We start from the raw sequence: 19,579 nt of genomic DNA on the forward strand, positions 1-19,579 counted from the left end.
AGGGTCTGGTTTTAATTGTTTCTTGCAACAAACAGCTGCTACATCCTCTCACAATACGTACAATGTTTGCAGGAGGGCAGCAGTTGCATGCCATTTAACTAATAGCTTACATTTTCTTTTCAGGAAATAGGCAAATCTTTACATGTCCCTGGTACAAAATCAGATAAGTGATTTATCTTCAAGTAACCTGACTTGATATGGGTATGTGGACAAATCAGTGTGTCTTGTTTTCAAATACACTCATGTCCAGTTTCAGAGCAAAGTACTTCATGTAGTTGGATTGACAGCTGTTGAAATATTGATCGCATCTTGTAAGGAAGCAAGGGAACAAGACAAAGGAGCTCTCTCGTCATCTCAAGGCTCTGGTGCCTTTCACTGGCTTTGTGTTTGGGCATGACATTACATAGTGGTGCCAGCCTCCTGTCCCTGGCCAATCAGGTGACACTACAGCCATATTTTCCCCTGTAATGTGTGAGTGGGCAGGGTATTTCAAAGTTTGTCACGGAAATATTTATTATAGCTTATATAATATGAACCTAAAAATACAACTGTCAGCGCAGACAAAGTACATGCAGAAGTATGCATGTCACTATAATTGTCGTTTGTCTTTTTCTTTTTCACATTTGAGAACAGGCCTAACAAACCAGACAGCTTTTCTTCAAACATAGGCTACTGAAGTTATTCTTGGGTAGAAATAGAGGGGCTCCAAATTAGAATCAAATGTTTTTACACACCCTGTGGTCCAATTGGCAGCACTAACATTCGGGCATTAATTTGTTATAAAGGGAAAATTGTGAAATCTCTTCCTCATACTCAGACTTTTGCACTTACAATTTCAATAAAAACAAATATATCAACCATACCTCTTTATTGAAGCTGGACAAAAATAAAATAAGAAAACTACCACAATCTCCAGCAGAACTGAGGGTCATGGTAAAACAATCCATAAAGGGATTCAGGAGAATCTTTGGATTTTACTTGACTTTAGAATTAAATAAGTACCAGTATTAATAAAAAGTTAGTATGCACTGATCTTACAACACACTTGAACCTGCAAATCACACGTTTTGTTTGAAAAAAATATATACAAAAAGCTGCTCTACCCATATAGCATTTGCAAATTCTCTAAAATAATAATCCATAAATCACCCATTGTGACATGTATGAAAATGCATGTAATTTCAAAATGTCTAATTCCATTTAAAAAATTTCCATCAATTAATTGAGTAGAGTTAGTAGAGAATTATGTTTGGCTTTCTCTCTTCACAGATGCCAACTTTCTTTTCTCTGTGTGATCTAAATGTAACAGACAAAATAAAGGAAACACCAACATAAGGAGTCTTAATAGGGCCACGAGCCACCAGAACGGCTTCAATGCACCTTGGCATAGATTCTACTTGTGTCAGGAACTCTGTTGGAGGGATATGACACCATTTATCCACGAGAAATTCCATAATTTGCTGTTTTGTTGATGGTGGTGGAAAACGCTGTCTCAGGCGATGCCGCAGAATCTCCCATAAGTGTAAAACTGGGTTGCGATCTGATGACAGACTGCCATAGCACATGGTCTACAACTTTTTCATGCTCATCAAATCAGTCAGTGACCACCTGTGGATGGGAGCATGGTCATCCTGGAAGAGACCACTCCCATCAGGATAGAACTGATTCACCATTGGTTGGGTGATCACTCAGAATGGCTGTGTATTTATTGCCGTTTACCTTGCCCTCTAAGAGGTTGTGTGGACCTTTACCATGCCAGGAAAATGCACCCCACACCATAACAGAGCCTTCATTTACTCAAGTGTTTCCTTTATTTTGGCATTTACCTCGCCGTCTCAGGCGATGCCGCAGAACCTCTTTAGTAAAGCTAAACTGATCAGTACAATTTCCCAACGGTAATAACAACATGCAAACATCCTATAAATACTGTCTTTGTATAATGTCTTTTTTACTATCAACAATTGATTAACCAATCTCATTTCACAATGACCCTTTTATACATCAAGAGAAGTATAGGAAGAATAATTTATACAGTACCAGTCAAAAGTTGACACCTACTCATTCCAGGTTTTTAAATGATTATTTTTTACTACTTTCTACAAAGTAGAATAATAGTTTAGACATCAAAACCATGAAATCCCGTAGTAACCAAAAACGTTTTAAAATCAGAATATATTTTACATTTGAGATTCTTATAAGTAGCCACTATTTGCCTTGACAGCTTTGCACACTCTTGGCATTCTCTCAACCAGCTTCATGAGGTAGTCACCTGGAATGCATTTAAATTAAAAGGTGTGCCTTGTTAAAAGTTAATTTGTTGAATTTCTTTCCTTCTTAATGTATTTGAGCCAATCAGTTGTGTTGTGACAAGGTAGGGGCGGTATACAGAAGATAGCCCTACTTGGGCTAAAAGACTAAGTCCATATTATGGCAAGAACAGAGAAACGACAGTCCATCATTACTTTAAGACAAAGGTCAGTCAATTTTGGAAAATTTCAAGAACGTTGAAAGTTTCTTCAAGTGCATTTGCAAAAACCAAGCGCTATGATGAAACTGGCTCTTATGAGGACCGCCACAGGAAAGGAAGACCCAGAGTTAACTCTAATCAACTTATCCACTGCCTCAGAGTTACCAGCCTCAGAAATTGCAGCCCAAATAAATGATTCACAGAGTTCAAGTAACAGACATCAACATCAACTGATCAAAGACTGCATGAAATCAGGCCTTCATGGTCGAATTGCTGCAAAGAAACCACTACTAAAGGACACCAATAAGGCTTAGACACTTGCTTGGGCCAAGAAACACGAGCAATGGACATTAGACCAATTGAAATCTGTCCTTGGTCTGATGAGTCCAAATTTGAGATTTTTGGTTCCAACTGCCGTGTCTTTGTGAGACGCAGAGTAGGTGAACGGATTATCTCTACATGTGTGGTACCCACCATGAAGCATGGAGGAGGTGTGATGGTGCTTTGCTGGTGACAGTGTCAGTGATTTATTTAGAATTAAAATATTGGTTTGCGCGTAGTGGGACTATCCTTTGTTTTTAAACATGACAATGGCCCAACACACATGCTGTGTAAGGGCTATTTGAACAAGAAGGAGAGTGATGGAGTACTGCATCAGATGACATGGCCTCCACAATCACCCAACCTCATCCCAATTGAGATGGTTTGGGATGAGAGTGAAGGAAAAGCAGCCAACAAGTGCTTAGCATGTGGGAACTCCTTCAAGACTGTTGGAAAAGTATTCCAGGTGAAACTGGTTGAGAGAATGCAGAGAGTATGCAAAGCGCTATGGCATAAGGTGGCAACTTTGAAGAATCTAAAATATATGTCTTTACTATAATTCTACAATGTAAAAAATAGTAAAAATATAAAAAACCCTTGAATGTCCAAACATTTGACTGGTACTGTATTTACATATGACATGATATGGCATATACTGTGTATGTATGTATATATATATATATATATATATATTTTGGCAGTCAAACCTGAAATTCCTTCTGTTTTAAGGCCTTTGTATGCTAACTAGACCCAGTTATACCTGTATGCTAAAGGTGCCGACAGAGTCAGATTCCACAGACAAGTTTGGCACACAGCAGCTGACATACCCAGGGAGTTCCCTCTGCAAAAGAAAAGGCCTCAATCTCCTTTTTTGCTAGTTTGCATGGTTGGAGCCCCAACCTATACTTAGTGGTTTGCCTTCCGCAGGTGGCAGGTGCAGACCATGGGCTGGCTGGTGTTGGAGCTCTGCGGCACCTCCTCAGCCTTCTGGCCTTTGTGCTTAGACTCCACTCTGCGCGTTTCCTCCTCCTCTACCTCACTCACTTTCTGGACCTCCTTCGGTTTGGGCTCCTTACCCACTTTTTCCCCCACCAGTGCGGTGGAAGGGGTGCGCAGATTCTTGGGGGTTCCCTGGATCTGGACCCTCCTGGCAAAATCAGGCCCGTCATAGACCCTACTCTGGACTTCACTGGAGGGTTCGACTCCGCCAGCTGTGTCACCCATATATTTCCTGGGTGGGTTGGCAGGGGGTTTGTAGGCCTCCATCTTGCGCTTTTGGCTCATGGTAGCGGCACAGCAGATGATGAAGATCATGACGATGAGGAGGGACGTGACCACAATTATGATCAGCATATTATCCTGGAGGAAGTCCACCACCCGGGTGAGCATAAAGTCCTTCAGGCGAATCATGGTGATGGTGATGGTGTTGGTGATGGTGCTGACCAGGGTGGGGGCTAGGGTAGTGGTGGGGGCGACATCGACGGAGGCGACATCGACGGGGGCGACATCGACGGGGGAGAGAGGGTGGTGGGGGCCATCGACGGGGGAGACATCGACGGGGAGAGAGGGTGGTGGGGGCCATCGAAGGGGAGACATCGACGGGGGAGACATCGACGGGGGAGACATCGACGGGGGAGAGAGGGTGGTGGGGGCCATCGACGGGGATAATGAGATCCGGCTCCCCTCCATCACCACTGCCATCCATGGAAATTCTATAGACCAGGGGCACATGCACTGCATACCCATGACCCCAGAGCAGAACCATGCTCACACATGCCAAGTGAAGAATCAAGTGGTTACTCATCTTTCCTTCAGGATCCTGTAAAGACAAGAGCGAGACATTCAATACAACATTTCTCAAAATTGCAGATGGTTTAGAAAATGTTTTGATGTCAAATTCATGACTATTTGGGCTGATTTCAAGAATATAGGCTTTCATTTTCTGCATGTATATAACAGCAGCTATTGTAGGCCTACAACATGCCTCCCCAATGAGCACAAACTGGTTAAATCCTTTATATATATTACATTTGCTTCCACTACAAGCAACAAAAAATAGCCTGGGCAGCACCTCCTACTGGGGAGTTGATACAGCTATTCCTTCTGTCTCCCATTCAGGGCTGCAACCTGGTCTCAGAGCATTATGTATGTAAATCCGACACTCCATTTTGTATATGTTAGATATTGTATTGAGTTTCACCCCCTTTTGCCCTCAGAACAGCCTAAATTCTTCAGGGCATGGACTCTTCAAGTTGTTGAAAGCGTTCCACTTGCTGGCCCATGTTGACACCGATGGGTGTCCTTTGGGTGGTGGACCATTCTTGATACACAAAGGAAAGTGTTGAGCGTGAAAAACCCAGCAGCGTTGCAATTCTTGACACACATCGGTCAGCCTGGCACCTACTACCATTCCATACTTCTCCAAGATGGCGTAGCAGCAAGACGTGTTTTGTCCCGTGTAAATATTCAGCTTTGTTTTTCTGTATCCATATCAATCTCTTTTTCCATTTTCAAGTTAAATATACCTTCCTGCAACCCGCCTTACCTAACGTGGTATGGATCTGCTATTTCTTTAGACCTTATAACTAGAACCTCCATTAGAAGCTAGCCAGCTAATTAGCTAATTGCTATTTAGTCATTGTTAGCAACTGCTAGCAGTCTTTACCTTTAGCACAGACACCAGCCCCTTTAGCCCGGATAGCCCAGATAATATCTGGCATTCTGCACAGTGCGATATCAGCCCTGAGCATATCGGACTGCTTTTTTTTCTCTCCACTACATCACCGGATTCCTGCCGCAAGCTCCGGACCATTACACCTGGTCATCGCAGCAAGCTAGCTGCTACCGAGTGGTTATCGTGTCTAACACCCTTGTCCAGGAAGCAAGCACCAGTTAGCCTGGAGCTAGGCCCATCCCCCCAGCTAGCAAACGATGTACACCAACTACAATACCTCTCTTGCCAATTGGCCTGGACACTTTGTCAACACGGAGCGCCCCCCCCCCCAATCCATCACGACTGGTCTGCTGACGTATTTCGTCCGATGTGCTCTCAACCAGCCTCTGAGTTGATGATGTCGGTGAGGACCCAGCTACTAGCCCCGGCCCGCTAACTGTCTGAGCGCCGTGTCTCCCGCTCGCCTAGCATAGTGACGACTGCCGAGCAGCTCCCCGTTTCGTCCATTGCTGCTTATTGGACCCTATGATCACTCGGCTACACAGCTGATGCCTACGATACTTAATTTTGTTTATCTGTCAGCCCCAGCCTCAAACTCAGGCCCTGTGTGTAGCTAACTTACCCTCTCTGCCCATTCATCGCCATTTACCCGTTGTTGTCTTAGCCCTCCCAATCAACACCTGTGATTGCTTTATGCCTCCCTCTAATGTCAATATGCCTTGTATACTGTTGTTTAGGGTAGCTCTCATTGTTTTGTTTTACTGTGGAGGACCTAGTCCCGCTCTGCATGCCCTGGTTATCTCCCATGCCCCACCCCCCACACATGCAGAGACCGCACCTAACTTAACTGGCGCCTCCAGAGATGCAGTCTCTCATTGTCACTCAATGCCTAGGTTTACCTCCACTGTACTCGCACCCTACCATGCCCATCTGTGCATTATGCCCTGAATCTATCCTCCACGCCCAGAAGTCTGCTCCTTTTACTCTGTTCCGAACGCACTAGACGACCAGTTCTTGTAGCCTTTAGGCATACCCTTATCCTACTCCTCTGGTGATGTAGAGGTTAACCCAAGTCTTGGGTTCATGCATGTTGACATCAGAAGCCTCCTCCCTAAGTTTGCTTAATTCACTGCTTTAGCACACTCCACCAACCCTGATGTTCTAGCCGAGCCGGAATCCTGGCTTAGGAAAGCCACCAAAAATTCTGAAATTTCCATCCCAATTACAACATTCTCTGTTGAGATTGAACTGCTATAGGGGACGGAGTTGCAATCAACTGTAGAGATCCCTAACCCTAAAGAGTTCTGTCCTACTATCCAGGTCTATGCACAAACAAAGAGCTACTACTTTTAAAAATCACTCTCTCCACAAATAAGACTCACTGTTGCCGCTTGTTATCCTCTGAAGCTTAGGGCTGAATACTGCCCCCTTTGGAGGAAGTGCGTGCCCAAAGTAAAAAATAAAATAAAAAAAAAAAATTGCTAATATATGCATATTTTAATTATTATTGAATAGAAAACACTCTAAAGTTTCTAAAACCGTTTAAATTATGTCTGTATGTAAAGCAGAACTCTCAGGGCAGCCTTTCTTCCAAACTCTCTTGTCAACAGAAAAGTTGGGCCAACTTTGACGTCATCGCCCCCACCCTTCCCAAGCAGCACACCCTCGTCTTTTGGCGGGCTAAAACGTTCGGGTCACGCGAGAATACATGCACTATTGCGCACGTCTGAATTGGTGCGCTCTCTTTTTCCATGAGGTACCAATTGATGTCGGTTTGTCTGTTCGTGCTGATTCTTGTTTTACACGTTTAAAACAACCTAAAGCTTGATTCTGCACTTAGTTTGAGCAGTTTAGTCGACATATAATATGTAATTTTGAAGTTTTGATGCGCAAGAGTGCGGGACCAGAAGTCATTTTGGGTGCATTTCAGCTGAAGCTGTTAGTATATGCTAATACAGAGACACACAACTTGAAACCAAACAATGTATTGGGTAAGTATGACACCTTCCACGTCTTCTGATCGAAGAACATCAAAGGTAAGGGAATATTTATGTGGTCATTTTGGGTTTCTGTGGACTCCAAACGTAGAGGAGACATACTGCTAATATCGGAGCGCCGTCTCATATTATAGCCTAGTGAACAAATTCTGTAACGTTAAAAATACATGTAACACAGCGGTTGCATTACGAAGAAGTGTATCTTTGTAACTATATGTAGAACATGTATATTTAGTCATGTGTATTGCTTGTTATCTGACGTTATCTGTCGGAGTTAGCATCATTTCTCCGGACATTTGAGTAGCATTTTTTGAAAATGTCGTCATTGTAAACAGAGATTTATGGATATAAATGGCATATTATTGAAAAAAACATAAATGTACCTTGTACCATGTCCTATTACTGTCATCTGATGAAGATTTTCAAAAGGTTAGTGAATGATTTATTTTTTAATCCTGCTTTTATAATTTTATATTTTCTGTGACAAAATGGCTGCCTCTTGTCTTTGTTTCGGTGGTGGTGTAATATAAATATGTGGTGTGTTTTCGCCGTAAAACATTTTAGAAATCAGACTTGCTGGGTAGATGAACAAGGTGTTTATCTTTCATTTGAGCTATTGGACTTGTTAATGTGTGGAGGTTAAATATTTCTAAGAATATTTTTTGCATTTTGCGTTATGCTAATGAGCTTGAGCCTGTAGTCACGATCCCGGATCCGGGATGGGTAGCTGAAGAAGTTATAGAGCCCCTTCAGCCCCCAGCTGTGCCCTGGACACCTTATGTGAATTGATTGCCCCTCATCTATCGTCAGAGTTCATATTGTTAGGTGACCGAAACTGGGATATGCTTAACACCACACCACAATCTAAGCTAGATGCCCTCAATCTCACACAAATCATCAAGGAACCTACCAGGTACAACCCCAAATCCGTAAACATGGGCACCCTCATAGATAACATCCTGACCAACTTGCCCTCTTAAATACACCTCTGCTGTCTTCAACCAGGACCTCAGCAATCACTGCCTCATTGCCTGCATCCGTAATGGGTCTGCGGTCAAATGACCTCCCCTCATCACTGTCAAACACTCCCTAAAACACTTCTGCGAGCAGGCCTTTCTAATTGACCTGGCCCAGTTACCCTGTAAGGATAGTGATCTCATTCCGTCAGTAGAGGATGCCTGATTATTCTTTAAAAGTGCTTTCCTCACCATCTTAAATAAGCATTCCCCTTTCAGAAAATGAAGAACTAAGAACAGATATAGCCCTTGGTTCATTCCAGACTTGCTGCCCTTGACCAGCACAAAACATCCTGTGGCGCACTGCACTAGCTTTGAATAGTCCCCGCGATAAGAAACTTTTCTGGCAAGTCAGGAACCAATATACAGTCAGTTAGGAAAGCAAAGGCTAGCTTTTTCAAACAGAAATTTGCATCCTGCAGTACTAATTCCAAAAGGTTTTGTGACACTAAAGTCCATGGAGAATAAAAACACCTCGTCTCAGATGCCCACTGCACTGAGGCTAGGAAACATTTTCACCACTGATAAACCCACGATAATCGAGAATTTCAATAAGCATCTCTCTACGGCTGGCCGCGCTTTCCACCTGGCTACCCCAACCCCGGCCAAATGTTCTGCACACCCCGCAGCAACTGGCCCAATATCCCCCCACTTCTCCTTCACCCAAATCCAGACAGCTGATGTCCAGAAAGAGTTGCAGAATCTGGATTCCTACAAATCAGCTGGGCTAGACAATCTGGACCCTCTTTTCCTAAAATTATCTGCCGCCATTGTCGCAACCCCTATTACTAGTCTCTTCAACCTCTTGTATCGTCTGAGATACCTAAAGATTGGAAAGCGGCCGCGGTCATCACCCTCTTCAAAGGGGGGAAACTCTAGACCCAAACTGTTACAGACCTATATCCATCCTTTTCTAAAGTCTTTGAAAGCCAAGTGAACAAACCGATCACTGACTATTTCGAATGCCACCATACCTTCTCCGCTATGCAATCTGGTTTCAGAGCTGGTCATGGGTACACCTCAGCCACGCTTATGGTCCTAAACAATATCATAACCGCCATTGATAAAAGACAGTACTGTGCATCCGTAGACATCGACCTGGCCAAGGCTTTCGACTCGGTCAATCATCGTATTATCGGCAGACTCAACAGCCTTGGTTTCTCTAATGACTGCCTCGACTGGTTCACCAACTTCTTCTCAGACAGAGTTCAGTGTGTCAAATCGGAGGGCCTGTTGTCCAGTCCTCTGGCAGTCTATGGGGGTTCCACAGGGTTAATTTCTCGGACCGACTCTCTTCTCTGTATACATCAATGATGTCTCTCTTGTTGCTGGTGAGTCTCTGATCCACCTCTACGCAGACGACACCATTCTGTATACTTCTGGCCCTTCTTTGGACACCGTTAACAAACCTCCAGATGAGCTTCAATGCCATACAACACTCCTTCCGTGGCCTCCAACTGCTCTTAAATACAAGTAAAACTAAATGCATGCTCTTCAACCGATCGCTGCCCGCAAGGGCTCTCCCACCTAGCATCACTACTCTGGATGGTTCTGACTTGGAATGTGTGGACAACTATAAATACAGAGGTGTCTGGCTAGACTGTAAACTCTCCTTCCAGACTCATATTAAGCATCTCCAATCCAAAATTAACAAAAAATGTAAATCATGCTTTCAGGGTATACATATATATATACACGAATGCAAAATGTGACATGGCTGGTGGCCCATAGCCTGCTAACATTTATGTTTCTGTATTATTTTTATAATCTAGCGGATGTCACGTATACTCAGATTCAAAGTCAATATGGCACTATGAATTACTTTGAGAGGAAAGGAGGGTACTTGAGAGAGAGCGGTCATAAGCTCCCACATTTTTAGCATGTTTTTAAAAATACATTTATAGATTTTTTGGGATGTACATATACAGGATGCTACCCTAAACAACATAACCTTCATTCCAAATCTGAACAGCAAACCTACAACCTGATTTTGGATGGAATTACTTGGGTTGCTTCCTACACAAGGATTATTATTCCCAAACTGTACATCAAAAAAACCATCCAACCTGGAGCTGAGTGAGTAATGCTTAGCGTGAAGCAATTTTTTTACTTTCAAAAGCCAAGAAGAAACATACATTACAATTATATATTTTACTTAATAAGGACTGAATGCTCAGGCTTCCAAGCTTTGCTAGGACAAAGAGATACAACTTCAATTAGCACTGACGTGTTAAGCGAGAGGTGTCGAAGTCACCCCGATCCAGAGGCCTTGAAGCCCCCTCCTGCTGTTCAAAGACCATCCACTGGCATTTTATACAAGAAATCTTCCTACAGAAATAAAAGCTTCTCTGAAGTGAGTGACACCTACTCCCATTGCCTGCTGCTTGGATTCCACCTGACGATCTGCACACCCCCCATCTCTCCTACGCTTTCACTCGTCTCCACAACACATGCACTGTTGGGGCGAGTAACTCTGAACTTACAACGGCTTGCCCCAAGTCATTATATATATATATTTTATTTGTGCATTTTGCTATTTGCCTCATGACTCCTGCATGCTTAGTTGACTACGAACTTCCTTTACCCAACTGTGGGACAGACTGTTTGTTCCCACACTCGGGACTCTGACTCGATTGGTTAGACTTTTGGCCTCCCATGCCGTTCTATCACCTCTCGCCCGCTTTGTATTCATGTTACCTGATGAAATTGCTGTACAATATGATCTTGTTGCCATCTGATGCACATTCAGATGTCATAAAACCAGAGCTCTCCCTGTACTATGCTGTGCCTTGATTGTATTACTGTTGATGATATCTGGAAATGTGCATGTACACCCTGGCCCATCTACTGTTACTAGCCCCAATTCTGACCTGTGCTCTGATATCTGCTTCCGTAAAAATCTGGGGTTTCTGCACGTTAACACTAGAAGCTTGTTACCTGAAATTGATCAATTGAAAGTGTGGGTTCAGAGCTCCAATCCAAATGTGTTGGTCATTTCTGAGACGTGGTTAAATAAGAGTGTTTTGAATTCCGATGTTAACCCTTCTGGTTATAACCTTTTTTGGGCGAGACAGATCTCCAAAGGTTTGGGAGTGGCAATCTTTACCAAGGATCACCTTTAGTGCTCGGTTGTCTCCACCAAGTCTGTCCCTAAACAATTTGATTTTCTGGTGTTAAGCATTAAACTTTCAAATAGCTCTTTGTTGACTGTTGCTGGGTGCCATCGTCCTCAATCAGCACTGGCCTGTACCCTACCTGCCCTAAGCTCTCTCCTGGCCCCTTACACCAAGTCTGAATTGTCCTGCTATGTGACCTAAACTGGGACATGCTTAAACCACCTGACCAAGTCCTAAAACAATGGGACATCTTTCTCAGATTATTACTAATACCACAAGGTATGACTACAAACACCCAGAAAAGGCTACTCTTCTTGATGTTTTCCTCACAAATAATCCTGATCGGTATCAGTCTGGTGTTTTCTGTAATGACCTTAGTGATCACTGTTTTACAGCCTGTGTTCGTAATGGCTGCTCAGTGAAACGACCTGTCCTGATTTGTCATAGACGCTTGCTAAAAAACTTTAATGAGCAAGCCTTTGTATAGAATCAGCTCTTTCGAAGATGCATGGACCTTATTTTTTAACATTTTCAGTGGTATTGTTAACAAATACGCCCCCATAAGGAAAATGAGAATTAAAAACAGGTTCAGTCCCTGGCCGACAGAGATGGCCACCTCGCTTCGCGTTCCTAGGAAACGATGCAGTTATTTTTTTTTACGTGTTATTTCTTATATTAGTACCCCAGGTCATCTTAGGTTTCATTACATATAGTTGAGAAGAACTACTGAACATAAAAGCAGCGTCAACTCACCATCAGTACGACCAAGAATATGACTTTCGCGAAGCGGATCCTGTGTACTGCCTTTCACCCAGGACAACGGACTGGATCCCAGCCAGCGACCCAAAAAAACGACTTCGTAAAAGGGGGAAACGGAGCGGTCTTCTGGTCAGACTCCGGAGACGGGCACATCGTGCACCACTCCCTAGCATTCTTCTCGCCAATGTCCAGTCTATTGACAACAAGGTTGATGAAATCTGAGCAAGGGTAGCATTCCAGAGGGACAGAGACTAACGTTCTTTTCTTCACGGAAACATGGCTCACTGGAGAGACGCTATCGGTGCAGCCAGCGGGTTTCTCCACGCATCACGCTGACAGAAACAAACATCTTTCTGGTAAGAGGGGCGGGGGCGTATGCTTCATGGTTAACGTGACGTGGTGTGATCATAACAACATACAGGTACTCAAGTCCTTCTGTTCACCTGATTTAGAATTCCTCATAATCAAATGTCGACCGCATTATCTACCAAGAGAATTCTCTTCGATTATAATCACAGCCATATATATTCCCCCCCAAGCAGACACATCGATGGCTCTGAACGAACTTTATTTGACTCTTTGCCAACTGGAATCCATTTATCCGGAGGCTGCATTCATTGTAGCTGGGGATTTTAACAAGGCTAATCTGAAAACAAGACTCCCTAAATTTTATCAGCATATCGATTGCGCAACCAGGGCGGGAAAAACCTTGGATCATTGCTATTCCAACTTCCGCGACGCATATAAGGCCCTGCCCCGCCCTCCTTTCGGAAAAGCTGACCACGACTCCATTTTGTTGATCCCTGCCTACAGACAGAAACTAAAACAAGAAGCTCCCGCGCTGAGGTCTGTTCAACGCTGGTCCGACCAATCTGATTCCACACTCCAAGACTGCTTCCATCACGTGGACTGGGGTATGTTTCGTATTGCGTCAGACAACATTGACGAATACGCTGATTCGGTGAGCGAGTTCATTAGAACGTGCATTGAAGATGGCGTTCCCATAGCAACGATTAAAACATTCCCAAACCAGAAACTGTGGATTGATGGCAGCATTCGCGTGAAACTGAAAGCCCAAACCACTGCTTTTAATCAGGGCAAGGTGACCGGAAACATGACCGAATACAAACAGTGAAACTATTCCCTCCGCAAGGCAATCAAACAAGCTAAGCGTCAGTATAGAGACAAAGTAGAATCTCAATTCAACGCCTCAGACACAAGAGGTATGTGGCAGGGTCTACAGTTAATCACGGATTACAAAAAGAAAACCAGCCCAGTCACGGACCTGGATGTATTGCTCCCAGGCAGACTAAATAACTTTTTTTGCCCGCTTTGAGGTCAATACAGTGCCACTGACACGGCCCGCAACTAAAACATGTGGACTCTCCTTCACTGCAGCCGACGTGAGGAAAACATTTAAACGTGTCAACCCTCGCAAGGCTGCAGGCCCAGACGGCATCCCCAGCCGCGCCCTCAGAGCATGCGCAGACCAGCTGGCTGGTGTGTTTACGGACATATTCAATCAATCCCTATCCTAGTCGGTTGTTCCCACATGCTTCAAGAGGGCCACCTTTGTTCCTGTTCCCAAGAAAGCTAGGGTAACTGAGCTAAATGACTACCGCCCCGTAGCACTCACTTCAGTCATCATGAAGTGCTTTGAGAGACTAGTCAAGGACCATATCACCTCCACCCTACCTGACACCCTAGACCCACTCCAATTTGCTTACCGCCCAAATAGGTCCACAGACGATGCAATCTCAACCACACTGCACACTGCCCTAACCCATCTGGACAAGAGGAATACCTATGTGAGAATGCTGTTCAACGACTACAGCTCGGCATTTAACACCATAGTGCCCTCCAAGCTCGAGACCCTGGGTCTCGACCCCGCCCTGTGCAACTGGGTACTGGACTTCCTGACGGGCCGTCCCCAGGTGGTGAGGGTAGGCAACAACATTTCCACCCCGCTGATCCTCAACACTGGGGCCCCACAAGGGTGCGTTCTGAGCCCTCTCCTGTACTCCCTGTTCACCCACGACTGCGTGGCCACGCACGCCTCCAACTCAATCATCAAGTTTGCGGACGACACAACAGTGGTAGGCTTGATTACCAACAACGACGAGACGGCCTACAGGGAGGAGGTGAGGGCCCTCGGAGTGTGGTGTCAGGAAAATAACCTCACACTCAACGTCAACAAAACTAAGGAGATGATTGTGGACTTCAGGAACAAGCAGAGGGAACACCGCCATATCCACATTGATGGGACAGTAAGTTTTTTTTGTTCCTCGGCGTACACATCACAGACAAACTGAATTGGTCCACCAACACAGACAGCATCGTGAAGAAGGCGCAGCAGCGCCTCTTCAACCTCAGGAGGCTGAAGAAATTTGGCTTTTCACCAAAAGCACTCACAAACTTCTACAGATGCACAATCGAGAGCATCCTGTCGGGCTGTATCACCGCCTGGTACGGAAACTGCTCCGCCCACAACCGTAAGGCTCTCCAGAGGGTAGTGAGGTCTGCACAACGCATCACCGGGAGCAAACTACCTGCCCTCCAGGACACCAACACCACCCGATGTCACAGGAAGGCCATAAAGATCATCAAGGACAACAACCACCCGAGCCACTGCCTGTTCACCCCGCTATCATCCAGAAGGCGAGGTCAGTACAGGTGCATCAAAGCTGGGACCGAGAGACTGAAAAACAGCTTCTATCTCAAGGCCATCGGACTGTTAAACAGCCACCACTAACATTGAGTGGCTGCTGCCAACACACTGACTCAACTCCAGCCACTTTAATAATAGGAATTGATGGGAAATGTAAAATATATCACTAGCCACTTTAAACAATGCTACTTGATATGTTTACATACCCTACATTATTCATCTTATATGTATATGTATATACTGTACTCGATATCATCTACTGCATCTTTATGTAATACATGTATCACTAGCCACTTTAACTATGCCACTTTGTTTACATACTCATCTCATATGTATATACTGCACTCAATACCATCTACTGTATCTTGCCTATGCCGCTCTGTACCATCACTCACTCATATATCTTTATGTACATATTCTAATCCCCTTACACTTGTGTATATAAGGTAGTAGTTTTGGAATTGTTAGCTAGATTACTTGTTGGTTATTACTGCATTGTCGGAACTAGAAGCACAAGCATTTCGCTACACTCGCATTAACATCTGCTAACCATGTGTATGTGACAAATAAAATTTGAATTGATTTGATTCGCCCGTGAACTTGCAGAGTTACTCCACCGCAAAAATTGCATTTGGCGAAAGGCTCGGCACACGCATACTCAGGCTGACTGGCTCTCGTTCAGGCAAGTGAGAAATAAGTGCACTCAGGCTATCCGGAAGGCCAAAGTTAGTTACTTTAAGGAGCAGTTCTCTCTCTGTGGGTCTAACCCCAAGAAGTTCTGGAAAACAGTTAAACTTGGAGAATAAACTATCCTCCTCACAACTGCCCATGTCCCTTAAAGTTGATGATGTGGATGTTACTGACAGAAGCACATGGCTGAGCTCTTTAATCACCACTTCACCACTTCCTTGCCCGTCCAACATTTCCTCATCTCCCACCACTTCTAATGTGACTATCCCGGATGCTTTTCCATATTTTTCCCCTGCTCCACTACAACATTGCTCCCTGCAGGCAGTCACTGAGTTCGAGGTCCTAGAGGAGCTCCTGAAACTTGACCCCAAAAAAACATTGGGTCAGATGGTATAGACCCTTTCTTCTTTAAGGTTGCTGCCCCTATCATCACCAAGCCTCTCTCTCCTTTCTGGGGAGGTTCCTAGTGCTTGGAAGGTAGCCACGGTTCATCCTTTATTTAAAATGGGGAGATCAAGCTGATAGTGTTATAGCCTATTTCAATTTTGCCAAAATAGTTGGAAAAACTTGTCAATAATCAACTGTCTATAGTATTCTCTCTGGTATGCAATCTGGTTTCCGCTCAGGTTATGGATGTGTCACTGCAACCTTAAAGGTCCTTAATGATGTCACAATTGCCCTTGATAGAGACTGACAGAGGTCCGGACTACAGGCCCTCCAATTTGACACACTGCACTCTGAGAAGTTGGTGAACCAGGCGAGGCATTCATTTGAGAAGCCAAGGCTGTTGAGTCTGACGATAAGAATGTGGTGATTGACAGAGTAGAAAGCCTTGGCCAGGTCGATGAATACAGCTGCACAGCAATGTCTCCTACCGATGGTGGTTATGATATTGTTTAGGACCTTGAGCGTTGTTGATGTGCACCCATGACCAGCTCTGAAACCAAATTGCATAGCGGAGAAGGCACGGTGGGATTCGAAATGGTTGGTAATCTGTTAACTTGGCTTTCGAAGACTTTAGAAAGGCAGGGTAGGATGGATATAGGTCTGTAGCAGTTTGGGTCTAGTGTCTCCCCCTTTGAAGAGGGGGATTATCGCGGCAGCTTTCCAATCTTTGGGAATCTGAGACGATACGAAAGAGGTTGAACAGGCTAGTAATAGAGTTTGCAACAACTTCGGCAGATAATTATAGAAAAAGGGGGTCCAGATTGTCTAGCCCGGCTGATTTGTTGTGGTCCACATTTTGCAGGAGAAATGGGGGAGGCTTGGGCAGGTTGCTGTGGGGGTGCAGGACTGTTGACCGGGGTAGCCAGGTGGAAAGCATGGCCAGCCGTAGAAAAATGCTTCTTGAAATTCTCAATTATAGTGTATTTATCGGTGGTGACGGTGTTTCCTAGCCTCCTTTATATATGCTATTTGTTTTTAAAATAAGCTGGTTAAAAAAATATGTGTATTTGTCTTTTGTTTATGTATGGTTGATATTGCTTATGAAAATAAATATTGTAAAAAATAAAGAGGACAATGTCTTGCCAGTCACTGGTACAGAAATGGCTGAGAAACAGTGTACTGTACTGCCAATGTTGTGTCAGCATTACTGCCTGTGTCCAGTGCTTGATTTGAGCTGGACACTGCCGGAACAGGATCCGACACCTCTCAGTTATGCACCGTTTCATTCCGAAACCAATTTTACCTCTCGTGTCATGAAAAATAATGTTCGCTATTTGTAATTTAAAAATGTTAAAAAGTAAAGTCACAGTTAATTTAAGTTGCCTCCTCTGTAATTCTCATGTCCCCAAAAGCTTGGTTCGATTTCAAATGGGATATACTCGTTTTTAATAAATATGTTGGAGTCTCCCTCTTAACCAAAAAGTTAAATAATATAATTAGAATAGAATTAAATCAAATCAAACTGTTTTTAAAGTGCATTTAACGTTCTATTTGATTCTAAAAGATTTGATTGAAATGGAGATTAATCCAACATATCAATTATTAATTTGTAGCCAAACAGGAATTGAAGCCAGACTCAGTGGCACAGCTGGACCTGTCGAAGCAGAAGAAGCATCTCCTTTAAATGTGTATATTTGGTTGTGTTGACAAACAATTCAATATCACTTTTGTAATAAGGTAAATAGCCTATTCATTTGTCGACAAGTTAAGAATTTGTTGGATTCACATTTCCCTCAACCAAAAATGAGTTAAAGGATAGGAGTGAGCCAGTGGCGCAGATTAAACTATCCAAGCAGTAGATACATATCCTTTAAATGTTCATATTTGATTGCATTGTCAACCAAACACTATCGCTTTTGTACATTAGGCTATTTACTATCTTACAAACTAATTTAACAGTATTTATACAACCTTAAAAAGGGCAACTCCACCATTTTCAACCTAATTTTCATCATCTCCAGCACAATACCAGTGTCAACATGTGAAAATGGTGCATTTCTATGTTTTGTAGAAAAAAATTATACCCAATGACATACATTTTTTTAAAGTGATTTTCAAACACACATTGGCTGTGACGTTGGGAGCAAGAAAATACGCTCCCTTGGGCTAGAAACTCGTAGTTTTGAAAATCACTTTCTTTTCATTTAATCCTTTCCTGTGATGTCACAAACGTATTTTTCAACCGCAGATCATAGAAACGCACTGTATTCACAGGAGATGATGAATATGGAGGTTAAAATCAGGGTCGCAGGTCTGTGGAAATCTTCACATATGTTAAAAGAACCTGCACAGAATCTCAAAAAGGCATTGATTACTTACACCATGTACTTTAATGTAATCTCAACTAACTGCAAGCCAGATCATTTGGTTGTGCTTTTAGATCAAGCAGTGATAACACAGTAAGTTATAAATAAGACAGATTTTTCATTCAAATTTGGTTGTGTAGTTATATGGTTGAAAACCCAGTGACAGCACATTGGGGGGAATTCAACAAACTTTTGGCTGTGTTTTTGAGTGGGTGAAAATAGGTTGGAATCTCAACGTATCTACCAAATACTACCCAAGTGTCCATGTTGAAATGAGGGTGTGCCGAGTCTCCCTTTCTCTCTACTAAGGATGGATGGGCAGTTGGGTTTCTAGTATTAGAATGAAGAAACATTCAATGGTTTGACAGTACAGAGCATGGATTTAGTGTTATTATAACTCAGAACAAAGTAGAAACCTCTCAGGTGTTGCTCATGTTTCCAATTACCAGATCCATCTCGTTATACAATCACTACAGAAAAGTACAGCCACAATAGTTCTCCCATTTCGCATATTGTATTAAATCTATTTTAACTGTCTGTAGCCATTACTTATTTGGGGTGGAGGCCGGCAGTTTGGTCATGGTTTAAATGTGTAGTGGAGAGAGGCCACCCATCCACCACACCAAAGAGAGGAGAAAGCTATATATGCCACAGGGAGCAGAGAGGCGTAGGATACTTGTGGCTGTGGTCTCCATTTACACTGGGCTGCAGCACGCTAACAACAGGCTGCGGCAGCGATCGGATGGGTTATTTCTGCTCATAGGGATGGTCTGCATTCATCCTGCCTTAGGAACGGGTGCACTTACAGTATGCTCTACAGAGAAAGAGTCCGTCTCAAGAAGCAGCTAATGCAGTTCAAAACGGTCTCTCTCTCCTAACATAATATTACACACCAGTATCTCACAGCCCAAACTCTAAATCTGTAGCTTCACTCCGTCTGGAAATACATGTAATTACACAGTGCTGCTTACTACTCTGGTGAGAATGGCTGGCTTCTAATCAGCCTTGTTACATTCAACCTCTGAAGCCTTACTCCTTACTGTAAATGTGCCCATCATGTCTCTCTTGTGTGGTTATGCATACAGTATGTATGTACTTTAGTCATACTAAAATGGATG

The sequence above is a fragment of the Oncorhynchus gorbuscha genome, linkage group LG05, assembly GCF_021184085.1.
Source record: "Oncorhynchus gorbuscha isolate QuinsamMale2020 ecotype Even-year linkage group LG05, OgorEven_v1.0, whole genome shotgun sequence".
NCBI lineage: Eukaryota > Metazoa > Chordata > Actinopteri > Salmoniformes > Salmonidae > Oncorhynchus > Oncorhynchus gorbuscha.